General features: G+C 36.4%; 1 protein-coding gene across 4 annotated transcripts in view; it reads left to right on the forward strand.

Annotated features, from left to right (window-relative positions):
* The first annotated feature begins 4355 nt into the window (after positions 1 to 4355).
* LOC137240501 (phosphatidylinositol 3,4,5-trisphosphate 3-phosphatase cnrN-like) overlaps positions 4356 to 26233 on the forward strand; it is a 307455-nt gene continuing 285577 nt past the window's right edge. For 3 of the 4 annotated variants that reach the window (XR_010949754.1, XM_067766874.1, XM_067766875.1), the window contains exon 1: positions 4356 to 5007. The gene's annotated coding sequence lies outside the window, so the exon portion shown is untranslated. The remainder of the gene's footprint in view (positions 5008 to 26233) is intronic. The other variant, XM_067766877.1, reaches the window with a different exon arrangement.

The following is a 26233-nucleotide window of genomic DNA, read 5'->3' on the forward strand; positions in this document are numbered from 1 at the left end:
ACAGACTTTCTCTTAGACCAGTACATGGGGATTTTCGGTAGTCTATTGTAGGAAGTCACGAGCATTATTCCTAGCATTGTCAAAATTTCATTCTGGTCTGTTTCATGAATATTTACAGGTTTCTTTTTATATTCACCTTGAGCTCTCTTGACGATATTGATCCTTTCATTTGTGCACTGGCTTATCCATATGAGAAGACTTGGAGGAAATAGTTTCAAAAAAGTGTCCAGTTCAGTGGAGCCTCGATTCAAATCGCAAAGCACGGATGGGGTGTACTGTGGAGGCATTTCTTTTCGTGGGCGGCCGCCGTCTGCGATTGTCCATATATTCTCCGTAGCAGGTGTTACTGAAACGGCAAAATTCTCTTCCACGTCATCGGCACCGATATCTTCATCGCAACTGGATTCCTCATCACTATATCCATCACTTTCCATATGTGGACCCTCCTCTTCCCCGGTAGATTCATCGTAATCTTCCGAAGCTAGATACTCAGAGCCACTATCTTCAAATGGCTCCGATTCCCCTGAGGAATTGTAGAGCACATTTTCGATGTCATCGTCTGTTAATTTACTTCTCTTGCTGGCCATTGTGTCTTTTAGGTATAAAAATTCTAAAAAGACTTTAGTAAACTTATAAGCATTTTGTGAACTCCAGGGATATATAATCCCGAGTTAAAATACTACTGGGACATATAATCCCATAAAGAAATAGCCTTGATTTTATTACGAATCGCTTTATTTCTAGGCTCGAATTGTAAATGTTTATCATAAACACATAATAAACTTACGATAATTGAAAGAATTAATAATATTTACCGTTCTGGTCGTAGTATTTATCAAATTTTCTGCAGAATTTCACAACACGTGCTCACTTTTTCACTGTTTACAACCTATTGTAGCTGTTACATTTCAAAGAAGTGTCAACACAATGTAGTGAAGACTATAAATAACGGGAAATTTTTCTTTTCACGCATATACTTCAGCAAATCTTGCCAATAGGTGTCTTTAAAGTTTTTTGGGATATATTGTACCGACCGGGTCGAAAGGGATAAGGAACTTAGGGTCGTCAGAGCCTCGGCTGTTAAAGAAACAGGATACGCCACGGCAAGGTGGGGTTGATAATTGGGTTGGAGAAGCTATGTATTGCGCTGGCAAACCCTTTAAGGGGTTGCTCTACACTACCCCTTGAATCAATTTGGTATTTTAGTCGTCTCTTACGACAGGCATACCTACCGCGGGTATATTCTAAGCCCCCTTACCCACTGGGGTAGTTATTATCACCATATGATGTGGTATGACGTTTTGTATAACCCCTTAATATATTATTATGTACTTTTAAGATTGTTTTATATACCCGTAGTAAGTCATGCCCCACACAATTTTCATTGACTGCTAATGGACTGAGGCTGATCGACTTCATCCTGCAAATAAATGCTACTTTGGACTAGGTAGGCAATTGACAAGTAAAGTCCCTTCTCGGCAAACGAAAATTACTACCAAGACGCCGGGATATATAAGTCAAAAATAAAAAGTCTTCTATAACGGTACTACTCTCTTTATTCATGGAATGGTACAAATGGTATTAGCACATCAGATCAACCTTGAGTTCCGAAATATTCCCTTGAGGAAGATTCTATTAAAATATATCCTGCGCGATCATTCACTTATCTAAATTATCAAGAATTTTCTACAGAATAAGACTTCCAATTGAAAATCATTCGGAGTAAAATGGGAAACTCTGCTCTTGGTAATTTAAAGATGTGAATATTTTGAAGCCGACTCTCAAGAACTCATCAGCCATCAACCAGTGAGAGTTGTTTAGCTCCGTATAACGTATAACGTATGACGATCAATTCTCACGGGAATGCTCTGGATCATTGGGACACTTCAGAAACAGAGTTCTTGATTATTGGCCACTCGACACAACAGCGACATCTGTTCTTGAAAAAATGGTTTTATTACGGGCAGTGTGTCCAAACTAAAGACAGGAAATGAACAAATTATATGTCCCATGTCTCACAAATTGAACTAGGCTTCTTATACGCATCGCTAATGCATTGCAGTTAAAAGTGGGGAAAATAAAAATTCTGGCAGTGTTCGTCTTGAAAACTCATAAAAACTTTCGGTGATAGCTGAGGAAAAACTAGCAGCAATGCGTATTTTGTGACTCATTGGAAGAGCTCTTGTGGGGCAGTTCACAGTGTAAAATGGAAGGTGAGTGTTTCGTTATCATTTTTGTCGGACACTTCGAGACGGCGAATTTTTCAATACAAATAATCCGGCTAACTAAGCCCTCTTAATTTTAGAATCAGGTTAGATGGAATATTGCAAACGGTTAATTTAAGAACATCACACAAACTGCTCTAAATTTGTTTTGGACTTATGAATGACATAATTTCACAAAATAGCCGATTGTTTGTTTTCGTTATTTCAAAAGGAATGATTCCTCGGGAAAATGTTTAATCGTAAATTGTATATGCCCATACAAGTTGTCTGTAATATATTAACATTACAAAATATTTTTTGCAGGTTTTGGCCAAACATTATGTAAACGGTAACACTGATTAATGAGCCAAGTTTCATTTGTTCATTTTAATTTATTAGCAAGATTTTGAACCCATACTTCAACAGAGTGGTACATTTTCGAATTACAAAATTTTTTCATAATCAGAAAATGGTGAAAAGCAAGACGTACCGAATTACCATCTTGCGGAAACATGGTTAAAGGCAAGACGTACCGAATTAACATCATTTGGGGAAACATGGTGAAAAGTAAGACGTACCGAATTAACGAATTAACATGCATAATGTATTTTAAAGTGGCAACCATTGTAAATCTTACCAAGTAGCGCAACGCGCACTAACAGCTGATCGCTGAAAAGTCTCATATTCACACGCACAGTTCTCGACTCAGAGTTTCAAAAAAAACTTTATATTATTTAGCTTAAATTTTAAAGTGAGATAATCCCATTTTGGTGTAGCACATCTTATCTATCATGCTGCTCCGTTGTGCTGTAACTGGTTGTAAGCACTAAATTAAATTTAATTATACCCTTAAGGCCATATTATCCATGACGCCCTAACAATTTGCGTGACAGTCTCCAAATATAGGTGTTCAAATGAATGCTCTTATATGATACTTAAATTGATTGCATGCGTTTGCGTGGAGAGCACTGTATACAGAAAAAATCTGAATACCTTTATATTCTGAAATTATTGTTTTGCATGAAAATAGGGAGACAAAGTATTTCCGACAAGAAAAAATTTTTAAATTTTCTTTACCTGTTTGACCGCCGAAATAACACTTTTTCCAAAAAAAGTAATACGACAATCATTCTTTACTTACCAAAGCCAAAGTTTCCGTGTACAATATATACTTTTTTTAATCTTTTAGAAATTATAATACAAGTTTCTCTAGAGCTGCACGGCTTAAGCGTGCACGATTTTTAGCACTAAAATTTTAGATATGTGTTAGTATCAAAATAATAGTTGGTCAACTAATAGCATCGCTTTATTTTAAACCCCGATTTTTCACAGAGGGGTATCATTAATATAAACACAGCCAAGTTTGTTGTCAGTTTCTTTCCGCCAAGTAAATGACGTATGGGCCATCAGAGAAAAGAGGCAAGCTTCCAAAACCAGGTAATTCTATACGGCAGCATGAAATTTTTAATACACGTCCAAAAATATGAAAAGGGACATCAAAAGATTAGTTTTCGATCCAGTATCGCGCGTCCGAAAACAGAAATAGGTCTGTTAAGAGATATTTGTAAAAAAGTATTGAAAATTTTCATATGGTTGTTGTAATTTTGATAATTTTTTCTAACCTCACAAATAATTGTGAACATAAGTAAACACTTGCGCGGATATAGTTTTTGTCTCAACACCTGTGATGGATCCATCCTGGGAAATATTTTATAAGCGAGGCCGAAGGCCGTCAATACAGAAAGTTGTTCTGCGCAAAATACTATGGATGGGATCCCGGCTTCCGAGTGGTCCGTGGTAGATTCCAATTTTTATTTAATATCTTTTGTTTGACGCAACATTTTTTTTTCGTTTGCGCTCCTGGATCAAAAACGTGTCTTCTGATACGCTTCTTGATATGTTTGGCCCCGCGTATTAAGAGTGTCATGCTTTCTCATAGAATTGCCAAAACCAGTACAAAAAGGAACAAATCTGGGTTTAGATGCAAACGACCCAATCTGTAAGGCGCGATCGTACACCCTGTACTCTGTACCCTGTGTCGAATTAATTTCTATACAATTACAAATATGGCATTACTATGCTAACAAGAAAGTGGCAGCTTCAAAATTTGACAGCAGGCGAAAATTCACAATAAACAAGTTCCAAGCAGCGTTGAAGAGTGCGGCGAAAATTATTAAAAATTGTAATCCATAAAATTGGGAGTTTATTATATATCTCCTAGATATTTGAAAAATTAAATAAACCAATAGTGCGTAAATACCTGTTCATTTACTAGCTATTCATTCGTGCTAATGTTTGTTTAAAAGAATACAGTTTGTGTGTGCATGTTCAAGTCTGCATTCAAAACCAAAACCAGAATGGAACAGTTTACAATCGTCCGACGAGCGACGCGGACACATCAACGGAGTGGATCAAATACGTGACGGTAGAGCATTTTACTCTGGAGGCGTGAAAAGTGGTGGATGAAAATGTATGTGAAAAGTCAATAAGATTAATGTTAGTGAACTTAACTAACTTCAACATTGATGAAAATTCAAAAAATCTTATGTAAGAAGTGCAATTTCCCTAGTTGAAATCGAGATTGTACAAGAAAATTTAATTAGAAATCGGTAAAACCAAAGTGAGAAAGAGTGGAAGCAAAGTGTACGCAAAACAAGAACTTTTTGTGTACTCCACCAGCGAACGAGTATACGAAGCAGCAGCGAAGTTTGCTGTCGTCGCGCCGTTAACCGAAAATCAAAGTGAAAAAAGGAATTACGGGCGACAATTTGGAAAATAAGGAATGTAAATCCTTTAAATAAAAGTAGGCAAATTTTGTTTTATTCAACTCCAATAGTAAAATTTAGGTTTCTTCAATACAGTTTATGGGTGGCTGAGTATGTTTGTGCGTGTGTGTGAGTTTTCCGAGTAGTGAAAAGTGCATGAAGTTTATCCCTTGCATTCCAATATGCCAGCAATAAAATATATAACAACAACAAATACAGCAAAGAATTGTGCAGTTGTAAAATTTTGTGTTCTCTGTGTAGTAGGAGAGAAAAGAGAGTAATCAAAAAATTGGCAAACAAGTTACCGCTAAAGTATATGCAACTTGAAGATTGGAATTTAAAATAAATAAATATTTAAAAAAAGTGTGAAAGATAGCCAAGAAACCCGTAGATAATTTTATAATATTTTGTCTGCTGCTCCAATATAGCGATTGTTGTCTAAAAGTGTAGTGTATCTGTGTGTATGTTTTTTTTGTCTTTTGTGTATGGGTACGTGCACGGATTATTGGATTATTACCTGTTTCGCTTCTTCTTCTATCAACATTGGCGACTGTCGCTAGCGGGCTGAGCAGCATTAACTCTGCCGACGTTTTGCAGCAGCGCATTTATCTGAACATTTTTGGGCACTTTCGGCGTCGCCGCTTCTCATGCAAACTTCTTCGCTTAAAAAGAAAAAAATGCAGCATTCGCCGCAGCAGCAGCAGCTATCAACTCAGTCGACGTCTTTAAAAACACTAATGGCATAGCAGAGGCAGATAACGACCGCATCGTCACATTAAATGTAAATATTAATTTTGATTCAACATTTTTACAAGCATTTATATGTAGATACATAGACCCATAAGTCGATACCTTTTATGTATAGTTAAATATACTGAGCAAACTAGTCCAATTACATGTCCTTTTTATGCGTTTTAGCTTTAATAAATTATATCGTCGTTTATCGCACTGACATTTTTGACTGCCATTATAAAATATTTGCCTATATATTAAGAGAATATTTGACATTTTGAATAAGTACTATCCTTAACATGGTGATGAAAGCTTTGTAGCTAACTAGGTATGTATGTATATGGTTTTTTCATGTAGGGTTAATATCCATTTTCTACTAATATAGGTACACGTATTAAAATCACAACTTCCGAGTTTAATAAGTAGCTTTTGTATTAAAGTTTTGTCCGCAAATTCATTAAAAATTAAAATGGGTTTAGGAGGTTATACATAATTAGGTAGCTCAGAGGTTAGCGTGCTGCAAAGTCTTGTGTCAATTTCACACAGAGATTTAATCGAATCACACTTTTGCTTAAGGAAATGATTAAGTTCTCCTTTTCACATAGGGCCACTTGCTTAATTAAGCCAACATCTGCCAGCGGCCCCAAAAATACTATATTCTGTTTTTTACAACAAAAAAAAAATGTTAAAATGGGTAGCAGCCGTTTCCTATTTAACTTCCAAGGTTAGGTTGAAGTAACCACCCAATAAAGACCTCCAATAGACTGAATGTGTCGATAGTCTTCCAAGGAAATCAAAATAAAATGCATGCGTAACTATTCATAGATGTTGCGCCTAACCAAGTATGTGGCTATTTTTGAAGAATTCGTATGTTCCTTTTCAGCAAATGTGTTTTTTATTCTCGTAAATTATTGAAAATAATTTATTTTTGATTGTCATTGGTACATTGACAATAAAATCCATCAAGCAAAACGTATTAGTGTTTTGACTCCATTAGACATTCAATAATACTATGTTCAAACAGAAAAATAAATTGAGATAAATTCGATCTATATTGAGTGGGTTTCATACAACTCAATTTAGCTTACACAATAGTAATTTGATAGCTGGTTGGATCATCTCTCCAGAAACAGCATACATTTGTTCAGACTGTCAAAATGTGCGTGTTGGTATTAGGCGAATGGAATTGAAATGAAAACATAAAACTTTGAAATTTGTGTTTGTTGTAAGAAAATGTGTTCAATGTTTCGGTTTCGTTTTAGTTTGCCATCTTCTTTTGACAATCCCTACTCCAGTGAAATGAAAATAATGAAATGAGCTGATGAGATGAGCCTACCATATAGTTGAGCCATGCGTAATTGACGTTTGAATCTACTCAATAAACAAACTTTACAAGGTTGCCTTTTCAGTTTGAAACAATTTATTCCACAATTTTTTTTAAATTGGCAATTTATTATTACAATTTATTATATGATAATTTGCATACTAAATTGCCCAAATGGTATATATTGCCAATTTGGTGCGTTGTTGTTGTTGTTGTTGTAGCGATACGGTTGCTCCCCGAAGGTTTAGGGAGTGATCGATGTGATGGTCCTTTGCCGTTTACAGATCCGGTACGCTCCGGTAACACAGCATCATTAAGGTGCTGGCCCGACCATCTCGGGAACGATTTATATGGCCACATTAAACCTTCAGGCCAATCCGGTATTTTAGTCGCCTCTTACGACAGGCATACCTACCGCGGGTATATTCTAACCCCCTGACCCGCTGGGTCAAAATTTGGTGCGTGTTTGTACATAGTATAAAGCTATAATGAGATAATTAGGAATTTTTATATGGAATAGAAGATTGAATTCAATAGGGGCTTTAATGGAGAAAACTTTGCTAATTATTTCATTAACACTGTGTGAAATTGGTATTAAGTCAAATATTGCTTCCATGGCCTCCAATATAAAAATGTATTTAAAAGATAGCACAGACACCGAAGAGAAGACCTTGTGAAGGCGAATCTCGGGTAAACCAAACTTTACCCTAAAAGAAAACGTCATAATTTTAATTTTATTTAATTTCCAGTCACCCCCTACTTTGTTTAGTAATAACGCTGCAAAAATAAAGAAAAGTGACCAATTTTTAACTCTTTTCCCTGAAGTTATGAATTTATGAAGCCGATTTGAAGGATTAATAAAACATAACAGTACCTACAAGATAAATGACCACAAACAGAAAACAATTTGTATGGACAAAAGCGGCATTTTTTTTACGTCTATGGGGTTTCCGTAATAGAGGTTTACGCCGAACACTTTATCGGCGGCGGCGTGAGCGGCGCGCCGGCGTAAGCTCTATTATATACCGCCGGTATTCTTACTTTAAAAAGCTTGATTTTTCTTTTTAAAAAAATAATATTTAGGAAAGGTTTTGTCCACCTACAATTCCCGATGTGCGAACAGTAGCAATCCCGCCCACCAGTCGCTACCACGCCTCCTGACCCGCACACCATATACCAGCACAGAAGCTATAGGACAGCGACTTCGCACTCATATGTACCTTCGCCGATGTCACTTTCCTATAAGCTCTAGGTGAAGCTCCGAACACTTTCTAACGGATGTTTTTGTCGTGCTATGCTGCCGAGCTACACCAGAGAAAGACCTTGAGACGTTAGGGAGTGACTATTCGGATGTCATTGCGTGACTCATGGGTGAAAACCGTATAATCCTCGGCGCATCTACATAATTAAAATTTTACAAGGCCCCTCGAAACAATTTTTAAAATGATGACCAAAGTTTGAAGACGTTTGCGTTCACAACATTGATTTCAACGATATTTTAGAATGAAAATCGAAGGATTTTAAGTTGAAAAATGTTAACTGCTGTTTTCCGGTCTTATGATATAAGAGCTCATTAGCTCATAGCTTCAGTTTTCAGACTAGTTCGAGTGTTCACTACGTTAGGATAGTAGCACACACGGTCATTAGTTCGACTATCTTGGGAAAGCTTTTTCTTCGCCACTTTGAGTGTTCTTGCGAAGGACAGAGCCTCACTTGGTAAATATATGTACCTACGTATTCACATTTGTAAAAGGAGCAGTAACGTGTAGGTGATATTTAAACTTGGTTGATGGACTATAATCAATGTGAGTCATCCAAGGGACTGGTTGGGGATAGGGCCGCCCTATAATAGAATTAGATTGAAGAACGCCTTATATCAGAATGCTTTTCATTAACTCCCTCATATTACAAAATGCATTGAACTTATGCTCATGTAGCGAGTTTTGAGATAGTGCATTTTTGAATAAAATTCTAACGTACGGTATTCTTCAAACAATTTCTGAAAGAATGACCAAACCAACATAACTTTATCAATTTACGAAATATTTAGTAGAAAATGAATTATTTCCCCAAAAACTTTAGGCATTTAGGGGATTGATTCCCCGTCTTCCTTACTTCGTAAAAGCAACCCGTCCAGATTTTTCAATTTGGGAGTGTCAAAGATCTGTCATCATTGAAGAACAAACCTCTAGTAATTGAATCATGATCAAATCCCTCATTAAAGACAAAAACAAAAACTAAGTGATTGGTGCATGAGTTTTCAATTTCGATTTTTACTGCACCTTTTGTTTTTGTATCTCGTTTTTACTGATAGGATTTTAAGCTTTTTTGTATTCAAACTTAAAAAAAAAGTAGTACATACTTTGTAAACTTTGTCATCTTTCTCTAAAATCAATAAAATATATTTAATTTTTAATTAATGCAGGTACAAAATATATAATGGTAGAAGGATTAAGTGTGAAAATCAAAATTAACATTTCAGACGCTATTGTAGTTTCGCAAATAAACAACAGATCTTTGAATGTAAGCCCAAGTGATGTTTCACTTTTTATCATATATCTTCAACTTAAGTATGAGGTAAGAATCATTACAAAAGAAGTGTTTATGCCCCCAGAACCTACTAAAGGATTTTGCATCACTGATTTCGCTATTCTTTCAGCAATGTAAATTTTTTTAAAAATCGGCACTTTTTTGGATAATTTGCTTTTTTAACAACTTGAGGACAATTTGAGAACATGTTCGCCTTGGGTAATTTTATTTGAATTCATTGATCATTATTAATTAAAAGAAATATATACATATATGCAAAGTGAGCATATAAATTTATTATAAAACTTTTCTTTTAGTGTTTTGTTTTAATAATTTGGTGATTTTGGTGATGCAAAGTCCGTGTTATGCTGACATCGAAAGCGCCGGTTTTTTTACATAACTTTTGAACAGTTAGAAATAGTTAAATTTCGCAATTAGTTTCTTATAACTGGCAGTGATGCGCATCCCCCAGCGGGTTAGAGGGTCAGAATATACCCGCGTCAAGTATGCCTGTCGTGAGAGGCGACTAAAATACCAGATTCAAGGGGTTGTGTAGCGCAACCCTTTCAGATGCCAGCGCAATATATTTGGAGAAGCTATATTGCCCAATTGTCAACCTCACCTATCCGTGGCGAATCCTGTTTCATTAACAGCCGAGGCTCTGGCAACCCCGAACTCCTTATGGATCAAGGGTAGGGAGGGCGGGATGGCCAAGAAGGTCGCATGTGATTATATAACAAATCTTTCCCGAGATGGTCGGGCTTGGTACCGGAACGTGCCGGATCTGCATCCGGCAAAGGACCATCAACATCGATAACACTCCCCAAGGCCTTCGGGGAGTGTCCTTATCGCTACAACAACATCAACATGCGTATCCGTTGATACCACTTTTGACCATGTCCGACCAATTTTCGACATGAACAATAAATGGCCTAAACAGGCTTAAACGAGTAGAAAATATAGTAACGCGCCGGACGCCGCCGCGCCGATATATTTGACATTCGGCGGCGGCATGCGAAAAACGACCAAAAGCGGCGGCGGCGGCGGCGGCGTTTATCGGCGGCGTTTATCGGCGGCGTATATCTAATATTTATGCATTGGTGCGGGGATAATTTTCTTTTACGACTTGAGACATTGTGGATATAAATGTATCCTCTTAAATGAAAGTGCTGGTTTAACTATTTCAATTAGGTGACATACATAGCTTGTTTCGAAAAAAACTGACAAACAATTTGTGAATCACCACTCGACTGACTGATAAGAAAAATACCGGCCTAACTTTTTTATTTAATAAACCTTATTTAAATAACAAATTATATAGGCCCTACTTCAAAAAAAAAATTAATAATAATAATAACAAAACTTACCTAAAATAAGGAAAAACCTTTTCTAAAAAAATGTTGTTTTAATTGAGGAAAAAGTCAATGTAATGAGTTAGAATTTCTTATTTTTTATAAAACTTCATTAATTTGAGGAAATATTTCTCACAAGATGTACATTACATGTATGAGTTAGTTCTGTGATCAAGAGCACTCGACTGTAAAATTTCGGACCTCGACTAGAAATACACGGCCGTGAAAGTTACACAGTTTACTTTTGAAATTTTTTTTATGATTTTGTCCATTTTGAGGAAATTGTTCCTATAACCAAGGAAAAAAACATATTAGTTATTGAGATTGTCTATATTTTCTCGGTGTCCACGCGTGACAAAAAGTCGAACATTTTATTTCACATTTGTTATGTTTTAACTTCTTTGAAGTTGTTAAGGAATTATTCAACAATGAAGTATGTCCCACCCGTGATAAGTACGCAGAAACAGATGTTCGAAGCGAGTAGGCATATCTAACATGCCCTATATCTCTGATAGAGATATCAACTAATAACATCTATGAAGCACCCAGATAAATTGCGGTTTGAATCAATATCCCCACCATAGAACAGTACTCGTAGCGTTAGACCTATCAAAAGCTTTTGATACGGTCAACCATGGCTCGTTACTGCAGGACCTGGAAGGGTCCACCCTTCCCCCATGTCTTAAAAGGTGGACCGCAAATTATCTGGGTGGTCGGCAGGCATCGGTGCAATTCAGAAACGAAACATCAAAACAAAGGAGAATTAAACAAGGGGTGCCACAGGGTGGTGTCCTATCCCCGCTTTTGTTTAATTTCTACATATCTAAGCTACCTTCACCACCGGAAGGAGTCACAATCGTTTCCTACGCCGATGACTGCACAATAATGGCCACAGGCCCAGGCCCAAAGATCGATGAGCTATGCAATAAAATAAACGGCTATCTCCCTGATCTCTCCAGTTTTTTCGCCTCGCGAAACCTGGCATTGTCACCGACTAAATCTTCCGCGACCTTATTTACAACATGGACGCCCCAAATGTCGACCATATTGAACATCCACGTCGATGGCACTACGCTACCGACTGTCCTACACCCCAAAATCTTGGGTGTGACGTTTGATCAGGATCTACATTTTGGTGCGCACGCAACCGCAATTGTTCCAAGAATTCAGAGCCGTAATAAAATCCTCAAATCCCTTGCTGGCAGTACCTGGGGAAAAGATAAAGAAACGCTCTTGACCACATACAAAGCAATTAGCCAGCCGATTACGTGCTACGCGTCACCCATATGGTCGCCAAGCCTAAAAACCACCCACTGGAAGAAACTACAGGCCTGCCAAAATACTGCTCTCAGAATCGCCACGGGCTGTCTTCTTATGTCCCCAGAACACCATCTGCATAATGAGGCGAGAATACTCCCCATCAGGGAGAGAAATGAGATGCTGACCAAACAGTTTCTGTTGAATACCCAGAAACCTGGGCATCCCAACAGACATCTGATTGACGAACCAGCACCGCCTAGGGGCCTAAGGAGTCATCTCCGTAAGCATTTTGAGGAAATACGGCACCTGAGAACCCAGCCGTACGAAGCGGAAAAACACAAGCAGGTCCTTGGTGAACTCCATAGACAGGCGTCGGACCTTTATGTCGGGAATTGCCCGGTGAATCCAGTACTTGAAGAAAAATATCCAGAACTCGCAGAAGAGGAACGCATACTCCCCAGGGAAACGCGTGTCACTCTTGCTCAACTTCGTTCTGGATACTGTAACAGGTTAAACTCTTACCTATCCAGAATCAACCCCGACATACAAAATGTATGCCCTGCTTGCAATGTGTCCCCACATGACACCAACCATCTCTTTAATTGTAATGTGGAACCAACGCCTCTAACACCCCTTTCCTTATGGTCCACCCCTGTTGAAACGGCAAGTTTCCTTGGACTCCCGTTAGAGGATATTGATGACAATTTGTGATCTGTCGCGGCTATTAGGTGGGGCGAGCATTGCTACAACAACAACAACAACATGAAGTATATTCTCTTATGGCTGTATGTTGGAACGATTTATCGTCATTCCTTGTCAAATTCAGTTTGGCGACAAACGGCCTTGTGCCATCATCAGTGTAATTTTTCGTTCTCAAAAAATGACTCTGATGATGGCGCAACGCCGAAAAGGGTTTATCTACAAACCAAATTTGACAAGGGATGACGGTAAATCGTTCTAATATACATCACTTATCCACCCTGTGGGAAAATCAACAGTTCAAAACGAACTGTTTTATAGCCTTCAAAATTTTCCGTAACTTAAACTGATTTAGCCCATGGAATGCTCTCTTGACGTGAACTATATTTTTAATGTTTTGAATACTTTGTTGTGTTTCACAAAGTTCATTAATATTTTTAATTTGAACATGTCCCGTGACAAATGCTGTCCTACCCGTGACACTTATATTTAAGATTATAGCAATAAAATAATTTAAATATAATTATTTTTAAAACGAATGGTACAAATCATAACTTCCTAAGGAGACGCGTTCGAATCTATGGAAATCCCAAGCCCTTCGAAAGATGCGCTATCAGCACGAAAGAGCTACTTAGTAAATAGTTATCTCGCTAGTACATTCCGGTTTTTCCTTGGTGAGTGGACACTCTCAACGACCAAATCCACAACGCAGAGTTTGTAGTTAGAAAGGTAAATATATGCATCTATGTATGTTGGTTGCAATTGGAGGTGACCTGCGATTGTAGTTTTATATTTTATAAGCCCAACTAAATCCTTTAGTGCAAGCCATTGAAAACATTTGGAGAAAAATATAGGAAAACACATTGGAGAAAGTTTCAGGTCCCGAAACCAATGTATTGATGCATGTTGGTGCTTTCTTTTTGGATACCATGCTTAACAATTTCCAAAAGTTTCTTGTACTATGTTTTGAAATTCTATAAAATTAATTTATTTTTTAAGTTACCCTCCCACAACTCCAAACAATTTCATGGCCGTTTTTAAAATCTGATTTTTTCAGTCATATCTAATTTAATTTTCTTCATTGCTCTACATTTGGTAACTCGTACTTTGACGATCGTTTGACGTATTGTTGTGGATCTGTGAGCGTATCGTCATCTTCGCTATATTCAAATACAAAGACGATAAGACAACAAGACGAGAGAGTCTAAGCTTCCTTTTTTTTGTAATTAGCTAATAACTCAAGAGATTTTGAAACAAACAGGTTTTTGATGATTATATGTAATTTGTATAATGTTTCGGGAATTCATTGAAAAAAATGAAGTCTGTAAGTGACTTCTCTAAACGACTCATAAGTCATGACTGCAAAAAGACTCCAAACTGCATTTTTTAGTCTTTAGACTTTTGTTGGTCATTATCTGAATTCGAAATTTGAAGTCATGGAGTTCGTCTTCAACTGAATTTTATTCGCATAGAGTGCATTCTTTTACAAGCCTGCATCCCAGGTATTTTCAGTTTTGTCATTTTTGTAACGCTGTATCTTTCATAAAAAAACTTAATAAAATATAAAATGATAAAAATAAACAATTTGTTTAATGTAGTGTTTTCGTAATTCAGTACATTTTTGCCGAATCTAATTTTGCAACGAATCGGTTGTTTTGAAATTTTTTCTGAAAAGTGTTTCACAAGACGTTTGCTCTGGGTTACACCAGCTTGCACTATTTGATTTTGTAAGCTGCTCTACTTTGCTCCGACCTGACTTGCTCTGCACTTATTTTTGGTTCGATAAGCAGACCCATTGTTTAATATCTCTGACAAAAAACTTATGGGTTTTGATGACCTTTTTGAATTGATAATTAATACACTAAAAAAAAAAAAAAAGAATTCAAGGTACGATTCGGGCTCAAGGCCAGAACAATAACTTTTTAAATGATAATTATTGTTTTTTGTTTCTTTAATTTTTCTATAATTGAAAATTTTATTTTGTTTTTGGAATAGTAAGTAGAAATTGTTGTTCTAGCCTTGAGCTCGAATCGAACCTTGAACAAAGGGTAGCCGATAAAACAAAAACAATTGTTACACTAAAAAAATTTAAAAACTTTCGTACTGTTTGCTTGGGTTTAAGTTAAAAAAAAAACAGAACGTTTAACCTTAGACCGATAGAATATGGACACAGCTCCCCCCTTTTCTAACACTACCTTATTTTGAAAATTGGTTTGATATTTGAGAAAACATTAGCTTTAGGAAATTTCATAAATGTATCCTTCAGCCTCCTAACCAAACAAATGCTTTGTTGTTGTTGTAGCGATAAAGACACTCCCCGAAGTTTTTTGGGAATGTTATCGATGTTGATGATCCTTTGCCGGATATAGATCCAGAATGTTTCGGTAACAAGCTTCATTAAGGTACACGCCAGACCGTATTTGGAACAATTTAATATATCCACATTGAACCTGCTAGGCCATCCCGCCCCCATCCCCTTTTTTCAGAAGAACGTAGGGTCGCCAGAGGGTCGGCTGCTAAAGAAAAAGGATTCACCACGAGTAGGTGAGGTTCACAATTGTGTGGGAGAAGCTATGAACTGCGCTACAAAACCCCTTGAATAATTTGAGAATTTTGGAAGCGTCTTACAACAGACATATCTGCAGCCGCTTAGACGAAAAAATGCGTCTTTTAAATCCTTTTATTATGGAGTCGCATCTATGATGGAAGCGGTAAGGAAGGCGGTCGGCGTGATGTGGTGGTGCACAGTGGCTAGTCATTGTCGGCTGGGGCGGGTCCTTGCCAACCTTACTGTTCCTGCGCCATAAACAGAAAAAAATTGCTATCATGCCTATTCAAAATCAACTGTCAAAAGCGCTGTCAAATTCAAAAAAAAAAAACCCGACAGAAGCGCAGAGACCGACTCAAAACGCTTGTTAATACCAATTAAAACGACATCCGGTCGAATCGGATGCCACGGACAGACCGTTGACATATTCAAAAATTTTAAATTCAAAATTCAAAAAAAACTAACGCCAAAAAAAATTCACCGAACCGGAAACGACCGGTTACCAAACTCCGAAAATCAGAAGAACCAAAAAAAAAGCTGATAAATTAAAACAAAAGAAGAAAAGGGCCGAATATAACTTGGGGGCGGGTGTTGTTGCGACGCCCGGTGCTGAGCCCTCCCTCAAAATCCATGGCCACCGACGCACCTGAATTTTCGGTGGCCCCTTACCTGTTTTACCCTATGCCTTCTAAATAAAGGGCGACGTCAGCATTCCCATTTTAAATACAAATTTTATTGACAATTCCTTTCTATTAACGTACATATGTATGCAACTTAAAAAATATGATAGTGCAGGTTTCTTAACCAGGGGGGCTACAGCATAGGCTCTAAAGCCAAAACAAAGCTGCTTATAGCATCGTCCCAAGCCAAATTCAGAACGGAAAAAAAATGTTGAACTGCGAATAGCTATTTTCACTATGAAAATGTATGTAAGTGTGTGTAGTGTATAAAGTGAGAGAAAAAAAAATGATCCAACAATTCACATTGGGCCGAAATCGAAAACGAAATCCTGGTTTTACCTAAACAGTGAAAATTGTTAATTGTTATAATATACCATGATGACTCACAGGAACATTGCATCTTGACTTTGATTATTTAATGCGTGGATATATGTGGGGACAATGGGAATATGAATACTTAAGTCTGGCTAAGCTTGTTCTGTTGGGGTTTTTTTTCTCTTACTTTTGCTCATAATATTTCAAATTATACATATATTTATGTTTCCTTTTTTTTTTTTTGATAATCGGTATAAACACTTTGTGTGAGAAAAATATGTAAATAAATGTGTTTATGTATAGTAAATATACTACATACAAAGTAAGAATTTGGTTGAATTTTTTTTTTTTTTTTTTATTCACAAAACGTATTTTAGGACTATAAAGTTTGGATACAAATTTCGATAATTGGGGCTCTGCTGGGGTTTTGTTTTTTTGTTATTAATTTTAAGTAAAATTAAATTTTTCTAAAACAAAAATTTTTTTTTTTGTAGCCACGTATATTATTATATTATTTACTGTGTTTATTTCTATTTCTCGTATTTATTTAGTTAATGTATTTATTTATTATAATTTTATTTTATTTTATTACAGTTGATTTGGAGTAATTTTAAATTTTATTCTATTTTCAAATCTATTATTTTATGAACTCTATTATTTCATTACATCCTATTTTATTATAGTTTAATTTATTTTTGGTATATTTTTTTATTTTTTTGCAATTTCGTTTATTTCATTTTATTTTAGTTTAAGTTGGTTTTATTTTTATTATTTTTATTATTATTAGTATTATTATTTTTATTACTGTTATTATTAACTTTTCTTTGTTATTTCCCAAAAAAAATGAAGTAAATTTTTTTTTTTGCCTTATTTATAATTCATCTTACTTTAGTTTTCTAAGCTCTACTCCCTTTTCTTGTTTAGTTGAAATTAATTAGGTTTAACTATTTTCCTATTTCAAGTCTATTTTGAGCTTTAGTTTCATCACTCTAAATTTTCATTTTCTATGTATTTAATTAAGGTACATCTATTTTAAATTTTAGATTCTAATTCTAATTTTTTCCATTTAAGTTTTACCAAATTAATGCTTGCTTTATCTTTTGTAACTATTATCATTTTGCAGATGTTCGTTAAGTAACTTATACATAGCAAGTAATTACAAGTTAAATTTATAGGTATTTTATGTACGTATATAGGTATATACTAATTAGACAAAATCTGGGAAAGGCGAATTTTATAAAAATCCAATTATTACACCTTTTTCTTGAACACTTTATATGTATGTACGTATGTATGTATCGTGGATATACCCCTTGAGACGATAACCTTAATAGGAGGTTCTTACAAAATTTTCTCAAACAATAATTATATAGTATTTAACAGCTTTTAAACAAATGTAACAGCGCAAACTCAAACATTTATTGATTTGTGTAATTTTCGTTTGTGGGGAAGTGCATTTGAGTAATTATTGTAACTACAATACAACATTGAGTAAGGAAATGAATCTTATTAAGATTAAAAAAAAGAAGTAAGTGAAATTCTAGAAGCATCTACAGAAACTCTGTTTCAAAAACCCCTACTTTAAGAGATATTTTCCGTATCCGGAACGAACTCACCGCTTTCGTGCTGGTCTTGGTGTCACGGCTGGTCTGCTGGTTGCTGTTGCCACGGTCGATACTACAGCAGGCCTATATGGGTTCGTTGCAGCAGGCCTATGGATGGGGCCCTGCTGTTGTTGTCTCTGCCAGTGGTTGGTGGTTGTTGGCGCTGTTGGATGACTCAGTCGATGATGATAGCACGCTGGTGGTGGTTGCGTTCGAAGATGGCAACGTCGAGTATGGTATCGTGCGCAGTGTAGTGCTCTGGTGGTTGTCGGGCTCGAAGATGGCGCCGTCGAGTATGGTAGCGTGCGCGTGGTGGCGCGCTGGTGGTTGTTGGGGGCACTGGCAAGGGTGGTTGGCGCAGTGGTGGGTGGTTGCCCTCGTGGGGTTGTTGGCGCCACTGCTAATGGTTGCGCACGGTTTCTAGTGGCCGTGCACGGTTTTGCACGCCAGGTGGGCACGACTGGTGGTTTCGTTGGCGCTATAGCGGTTGGTAGCGCGTTTGGTTGCTATACTGGGAAAAGCTGCCACACTGGTGCGTTGCTTGTAAAAGTGTCAAATCGTTTTATGTGGTGGGACTGCGTAGAATTTATTAAATCCAATTTCTAATTAATTACCGTGCGCTTCTTATTTTCCCCGGCCTCCTCTTTTACATATAAAAGAAGCGCTCATACAAATCGCCAATTTGTCCTTTCGTACCAAATCCCAAAATATATAACCAAGCCTGGTTGCGTGCGCAGTCTGGACGATTAAGGATTGTATGTGGGATCCACTCCCTTGCCAGTGAATAACACACTCGAGCCGAATTCGGGGCTATAAAATTATGGCCGCAATACAAAAATGCAAAACTATCCCCATTGATTTGTACTGTCCTTCTTGATTTTCTCCCGGAAACTCATGGCAATTTTCGCTAGTGATCGCAGATCTTTTCTTTCCTGTTTTCGATACCTTTGCATCGCAACTTTTTGGTCCCATCACTATTCACTAGGTGTGTTCGCACGAAAACGCTCCCAAGTGGACCGTAACCGTAGACTATAACAACCTCTCTGAAGTTGGCAAGACAACTTTTACGTGGAAAAAAATTACCTATTAGGAAAATTGCCGTGAATTTGCCGTAATTTAGCCGTGAAACAAAAAAATTTGCCGTGGCCATATTTTAGAAAATACAGGGTGGCACGCTAACTTCACGTGAAGTTGGCGGTGCACCATAAAAAAAAGTTAATTTTTTTTTTTTCGAAATTATATAATATGCCACTTATCTACGGCAAATTTACGGCAAATTCGTGTGCAAGAATTATCTTCCTAGCTGGCCTCTAAGGTGGTTTTCTGATTTCTGTTTTCTGGTTTCTGGTTTCTGTTTTTCACGTGAAGTTAGCGTGCCACCCTGTATTTTCTAAAATATGGCCACGGCAAATTTTTTTGTTTCACGGCTAAATTACGGCAAATTCACGGCAATTTTCCCAATAGGTAATTTTTTTCCACGTAAAAGTTGTCTTGCCAACTTCAGATAGGTACTATAACAGCAGACCGTAACACCTTTTTACTTCCTTTATCCCCAAAAGAAAGGTACTTATGTATTGTATTTGTGGAATGTTTAATACTCGCCACTGTGTTTACATATCCTAATTATAACTTGTAACATTATATCGTCACTTTTTACATAAATATGTACATTCTCAACTTTCATCACGTTTTTTATTTAACAAAATTCTGCGTGATTTCATGCAATTTTTAACATTTATGTTATTTACGAGCACTAAATTTCGGTCTTTCCCACTGCACTGCCACTTCCATAGCATCTTATTTGTAATACGGAAAACAACAATAAAAACAAAAATTTGCTAAAAAGTAAAAATGAAAATATACAAAAAAAAATTTATTGAATGCACAATTTTTTATTTTGATTTTACGTTGCATGCAGCAGCTGTGGGTACTCTTCCTTTACTTTTTGTAATTACATACATAAATACGAACATGAACAACAATAAAAGTAAGTACATAAATACTTTGGCAACATTACCGCCTGCCATTACCATTACGAATATGCACAAGTACTTACCGCTTGGTGTTCAGTGTAGCTCATTTGCAATGGGGTCAAGGTAGGGCGAATGGAGCTCGCCAATACTACGCTTTTGCATCATTTCTGTTGTTATACTTTGCATGTGCAGGTATGTTGCGCTTCTATTTGTTTTTATTGCTTGTGTGCAACAACACATTTGTACGATTACGAGAAGTATTATTGTCAATGATATTGTTGCCTTAATGCACACGTAATTTGGGCAAATGCACGTGAGGAAATACCAGCGCCACCACCACCACCGCCATCACAAGCACCTGTCGTAAAAATCATACAAAACATACTAAACAGCCAAGTACATAATACTAAAAATAAACAATTTTAACAAAAGCACGAATACAAAGCTTTGACATGCACATTAGTGATAAACAACAAAAAAGAAACTTAGAACTAAGCAAAAGTGCGGGCAGAGAATTTTACAGCTATGCATTGTTGTCAATTGGTTTTTTTTGTATAGAAGCAAGCTCAGCTTAACAAGTCCATCTTAAATACATAAAATGCTATGAAGCAAAGTCATGACGCATTCCTAATGCTTCAAATGTTTCCTACTAAGGGATTTCCGACCGGGATACAAATTTGTAATTAATTGATTTGCGATAAAGATGTTCCTGCAGGTTATGGTTTACGATTCTGATAGTCCTTGCCATTATGATGAATATATCAAGAAGAATTTCCGAGCTCTAAGCACCACACATATATATAAGTAATAAAAATGCAATTAATTATACCATATATGTTGTATTTATTTATTTTGTCGATATTTCGATTTCAATTAGAAATCATCTTCAGGGCTGTAAAAAATACATTTTTCTATAAAAACCATAAATGCACAAACATAATCTAAAACTTACACTTGTGAATGCACCTTGTCGACTAATTTAAAATTTCAGTGCAGAACACAGAATATCATAAACAGAAAACAAAGATGTATACAAATAATAAACAGTAATAATAAACAAAATATCTGCTAACAACAACGTATATATTAACTTATTGGACACCCTCAGCATTAATAGAATATGCCCTGTCGTAAGAGGCAACTAAAATACCAAATAGATTAAGGGGTTGCCAGCGCAATATATAGCTCTCCAACCCAATTGTCAACCTCACCTATCCGTGGTGAATCCTGTTTCATTAACAACCGAGGCTCTGGCGACCCCGAACTCCCCATGGATCTAGGGGGTGGGTGGGGGTGTGACCTAGAAGGTCGCATGTGGTCATAACAAATCGTTCCCGAGATGGTCAGGCTTGGTACCGGAACGTACCGGATCTGCATCCGGCGAAGGACCATCAATATCGATAACACTCCCCAAGGTCTTCGGGGAGTGTCCTTATCCGTACAACAACAACAGGTGCAGATGTTCAGAGCCATAAAACATAATGGTTTTGCTTCCATAATTGTATTAGATAAATCATATTGCTTTTTTTATAAGGGAAAACATTCTTCCATAGATTTTAGAGAGTGCTGCGAGAGTGGCCACGAAACCAAAAGAGGGTTCAGACAAGGCGACTCTCTAATACTGGAAAAGATAATTCTAGCAGCAGAACTGAACCGTGATGTCACAATCTATTATAATAGCGCACAACTACAGGCGATGCTGATGATATTGATATTATTGACCGTGAGTTCTTCTTCTTCTCTGTTTTAGATAAAGAGGTAAAAAAGTGGGTCTTGCGGTAAATATATAAATTGGAGACTGTGAAAGACTTCGTCTACCAGAGAAGCAGCATTAACAGCGAGAGCAATGTCAGCTTAGAAATCAAACGGAGAACACCTCTTGCCAACAAGTGCTACTCTGGAACGAAAATCGCGCTCTACAAGTGGCTTGGAATCTTGGACGATGTCGAAAGAAGATAAGATCGATCTTGGAGAGTTCAAGAGGAAAGTTCTTCGGAAGATTTACACAAATATGAAGATAGTGCAGCGAATAAAATCCCAAAAAGGGCTTCGCTGACTAGGTCATGTATGCGAATCGAGGAAGACGCTCAGGTGGAAAAAGTTGTTCAATCTAAACCGCAGTTTGGAAGCAGCGAAAGGAGAAGACCACCACTGAGTTGGGAGAGGCAAGTGGAGGAAGACTTGACCTCCCTTAGTGCACCCAATTGGCGAGAGTTATGACGGAACAGGGATAGCTGTTATGTTTCTGTTTTTAGACCCAAATGTCGTGCCTAGGTCGACAGCAGTTGGTATCGAAAAGAACTGCGGTTATGAAATACAATCACGCAGTTCACAAGGGATTCGTTGTTAATTCGTATGTTCCCTTGAGATCAAGATGATTTGCAACAGAAAAGTCTCAAATATATTATCCTTTTAAAGCTGACTTTCATTAGTATTTCCGTGTTCTAGTGGTTTTGGAAATTCAAAAAAAAAATAAATAAATAAATTAAAACCAACACTGCGCGTTTCCCAAAAGTACATGCTAGTGAAGAAAAAACTCATGGCAAAAGAAAAATCGATAATGTGTCAAAATTACTAGGCGGCAGAGTTGGCAAAGCAAGCAACGCGCCAAACACAAACCAACCAAGCCTATGCGACCATAATGTGATTGTGGAAAGTGGGAGGAAAGCAGAGCCAACGCCAGCACATTTAGCTTTTTGCTTTGAAAGCCTACTAAGTATGCAAAAATGGCTTAGAAAGCATGTCAACGAATTTAAAAGGGAAGTGAGAGTGGAACCACAATTTGTATGGCGTATGAGTGTGGCTTTCCATGTATGGATGTTTGTATGAATGCACTACATTTGTGTGGAGGAGGTTTATTTGCAGAAGTCTCGCTATATTTAAAGCATACACTTGAATGCCTATGAAAGGATTATGCGATGCGACAGTGCAGAAAGCGTTCTCTAAAAATACACACACGCACACATGCAAATATTAAAAAAAATACTTTTCTTGCTACAATTTCATATTTTTTACGTATGTATGTGCACTTGTGTGCTTTTAAAATCAGCGCTTATCATTTGCAACTCATTGTCAGTTTTGTAACTCTTATTCTTCTTCTTTTTTCTCTACGAGCGACTAAGAACAATTGTGCGAGTGTGCCCTTTTGATTGTTTTTTAATCCATACTTTCATAAAAGTATAAACATTTTTACAGAAATAGATATTTGTGCAGTTGTAAGTGTATCATTTTAAGTACATACATTTTTCCATATCTTTTATCCTTTCTCAAGTTTAACCAACATATCATATGCCTCTGATGGTGCTGTGTTGTTGTAGTTGTTATTACTGTTGATATTGCTTTTCAACGCACACTTGCTGCGGGTATCTGTGCAGACATATCCTTAGCGAAAGGAAGTTGTCGCCTTCCTTGAAACACTTAATGTTACAACAGCACTAACAATATAGAGCGCAAAAGTCTTATTGAAAAGCAGCTGTAAAAACAAAAAAACAACAACAACAACCATAAACATATACGTTGCAAAATGTATGCTAATGCTTTGTATGTTTTTTTTTTTGTTTTTGGTCTCGCTGAAGCATTGCCTGGCTGGTTGGTTGATTGGTGACAGCAGGAGCACCAACAACAATAACTACAATGAAAACAACTTAAAAGTAGCAACAATGTCAGCGACAGTGAAGAGCCTCAGAGTTTAATAATGATATAACGAGTGACAAGGATATACGACAAGCAGACATACATATATAGATTACGTATGTTAATATGTAATATGCAAGGCAAAAATCTATACGAAAACTAAAAGCCTGTAGGTATGTATTTGACGGAAGTAGTAAACTGAAAATACGAGAAAATATTTTCAATGTCTTCTAGTAAAATTAGTTCTATTTCACTACTATTTTGAACTTGTACCGCAAAGCAGAAATCAAGTTTTATTATAGAATGGCTTTTTTTATTTCTTAAAAAAATAAAAAAAAATTTCCGTATTTTTATATTGCGCGCAAAATGTTAATCCTTCTTTGAGTTGTGTATTTAGATCGGAAACAGTTATTTTTCGATTCCATTTAGAAGCAATTTAGAAATAACAGTTATTTTTTAATGTATTTATTTCGCTCTGAAAATAACAGTTATTTTTTGAGTTTATTTATCTTGTTATTATTTCTTGAGTTGTTTACTTTGTTCGGAAAATAACAGTGATTTTCTGTATTTATTATTTAGAAAAATGGGTGTTATAATTAAAGTTTTATTTCGCTCGGAAAATAATAGTTATTTTCTAAATTTTTTATTCGGAAATAACAGCTATTCGAGTATTTTATTTTACTCGGAAAATATTAACTCCTTTTTGAACTTTTGTTTTGCGCAGATAGTAACAGTTATTACAGTTTTCTTACTTCGCTCGAAAACAACTGTCGCCTTTGGGTTTTAATTTATCGCTCGCAAAGTATTAACTATTTTTTTTGAGTTTCTTATTTCGCTCAAAAATCTAAAAAAATTTTGGCGTTTTTCATTTTATTATAAGAGTAATTTTTGAGTTTGAAATGAACAGTTATTTTTTAAGTTGTTTTATTTTGCTAGGAAAGTATCTAACAGTTGTTTTATGTTTTAGCAACACTCTGAAAGTATTAATTATTTTGAGAGTTGTTTACTTCGCTCGGAAAATAGCATCGATTATCTGAGTTTATTATTTGGGAAAATGGCACCTATTTTTATACTCAGCTGAGCAGAGCTCACAGAGTATATTAATTTTGTTCGCATAACGGTACTCCGTAACGGCATAAACTAATCGAGATAGACATAGTCTTCTTATATCAAAATGATCTTAGCGAAAAAAGAAATTCATTTAGCCATGCCCGTCCGTCCGTCTGTCCGTAAATACGATAGCCTAAGTAAATTTTGAGTATCATAATGAAATTTGGTATGTAAGTTCCTGGGCACTCATCGCAGATCGCTATTTAAAATGAACGAAATCGGACTATAACCACGCCCACTTTTTCGATATCGAAAATTTCGAAAAACCGAAAAAGTGCGATAATTCATTACCAAAGACGGATAAAGCGATGAAACTTGGTAGGTGGGTTGACCTTATGACGCAGAATTGAAAATTAGTAAAATTTTGGACAATGTCGTAGCAACGCCCACTTTTAAAAGAAGATAATTTAAAAGTTTTGCAAGCTGTTATTTAGCAGCTAAGTATGTAATGTTCGGTTACACCCGAACTTAGCCTTCCTTACTTGTTTTAGTTTTATTTCGCTCGGAAAATAAGTTATTTTCTATATTTTTTATTCGGAAATAACAGCTATTCGAGTATTTTATTTTGCTCGGAAAATATTAATTCCTTTTTGAGTTTTTTTATTTCGCTCGGAATTTAACAGCTATTTTTTAAGATTTCTTATTTCGCTCGAAAAAAACTTATTTTGTGAAAGTAACAGTTATTTTTTATACGGTTTTATTTAGCTTGACTTGACAGGCTGTACGGCCGATGTGAACGAATTTTGTAATTGAAATTTAAGTAACTTCCCGATAAGCTACAAACTTGAAACTTGGAATATAGTTCAGAACCCGATGACAATGCAATAATAAGAAACAAAATCGCCGCTAGGTGGCACAAAGATCGAGATATTCAAAAAAATCGTATTTGTGGTCCGATTTGACCCATATTTGGAACACATAATACATACATGAATAGAAAGCGACCTATGATGTCCGATTTGGCTCATGTTTCGAACAAATATCACATACAGTCCGGTAGAAGTGACATCAAAATATTTTGGAGCTGTAGGGGGGAGGGGGGGGGGGGACAAGCACACGTGGCGCAGAGTCGAGTAAAGTCTTTGGAAGGATTGCGTATTGAGGACTTAGATTGTAACAAATTGTCAGGAACGAGTCCTTGTAATAATGAGTCACTAAATGAACTAAATAGAATAAGGAATAATAGGCAATTAAATAAAGACTAAAAACTTGAAAATAAAATAATTAAAAAAAAAATTTTAAGTTAAACGGTTTTATTGAAAACTATACTTACATGAAGTAATAATAATATTTAAAGCTAGAAAATAATTAGGTAGGTCCTAGGTACTAGTCATCACACGCCTCACCAATCTAGGGCGTTGATCAGACAATTAAATAAAAGCGTTGGACGCGTCAAATTTCTATTGATAGTCGTATATAAGACCAACTGAACCTTAATCAGGTTATGCTACGCCTTACATGTTTAGAAATTTTACGCGCCCAACGCTTTTATTTAATTGTCTGGT

The sequence above is a fragment of the Eurosta solidaginis genome, chromosome 2 (assembly GCF_040869045.1).
Source record: "Eurosta solidaginis isolate ZX-2024a chromosome 2, ASM4086904v1, whole genome shotgun sequence".
Taxonomy (NCBI): domain Eukaryota; kingdom Metazoa; phylum Arthropoda; class Insecta; order Diptera; family Tephritidae; genus Eurosta; species Eurosta solidaginis.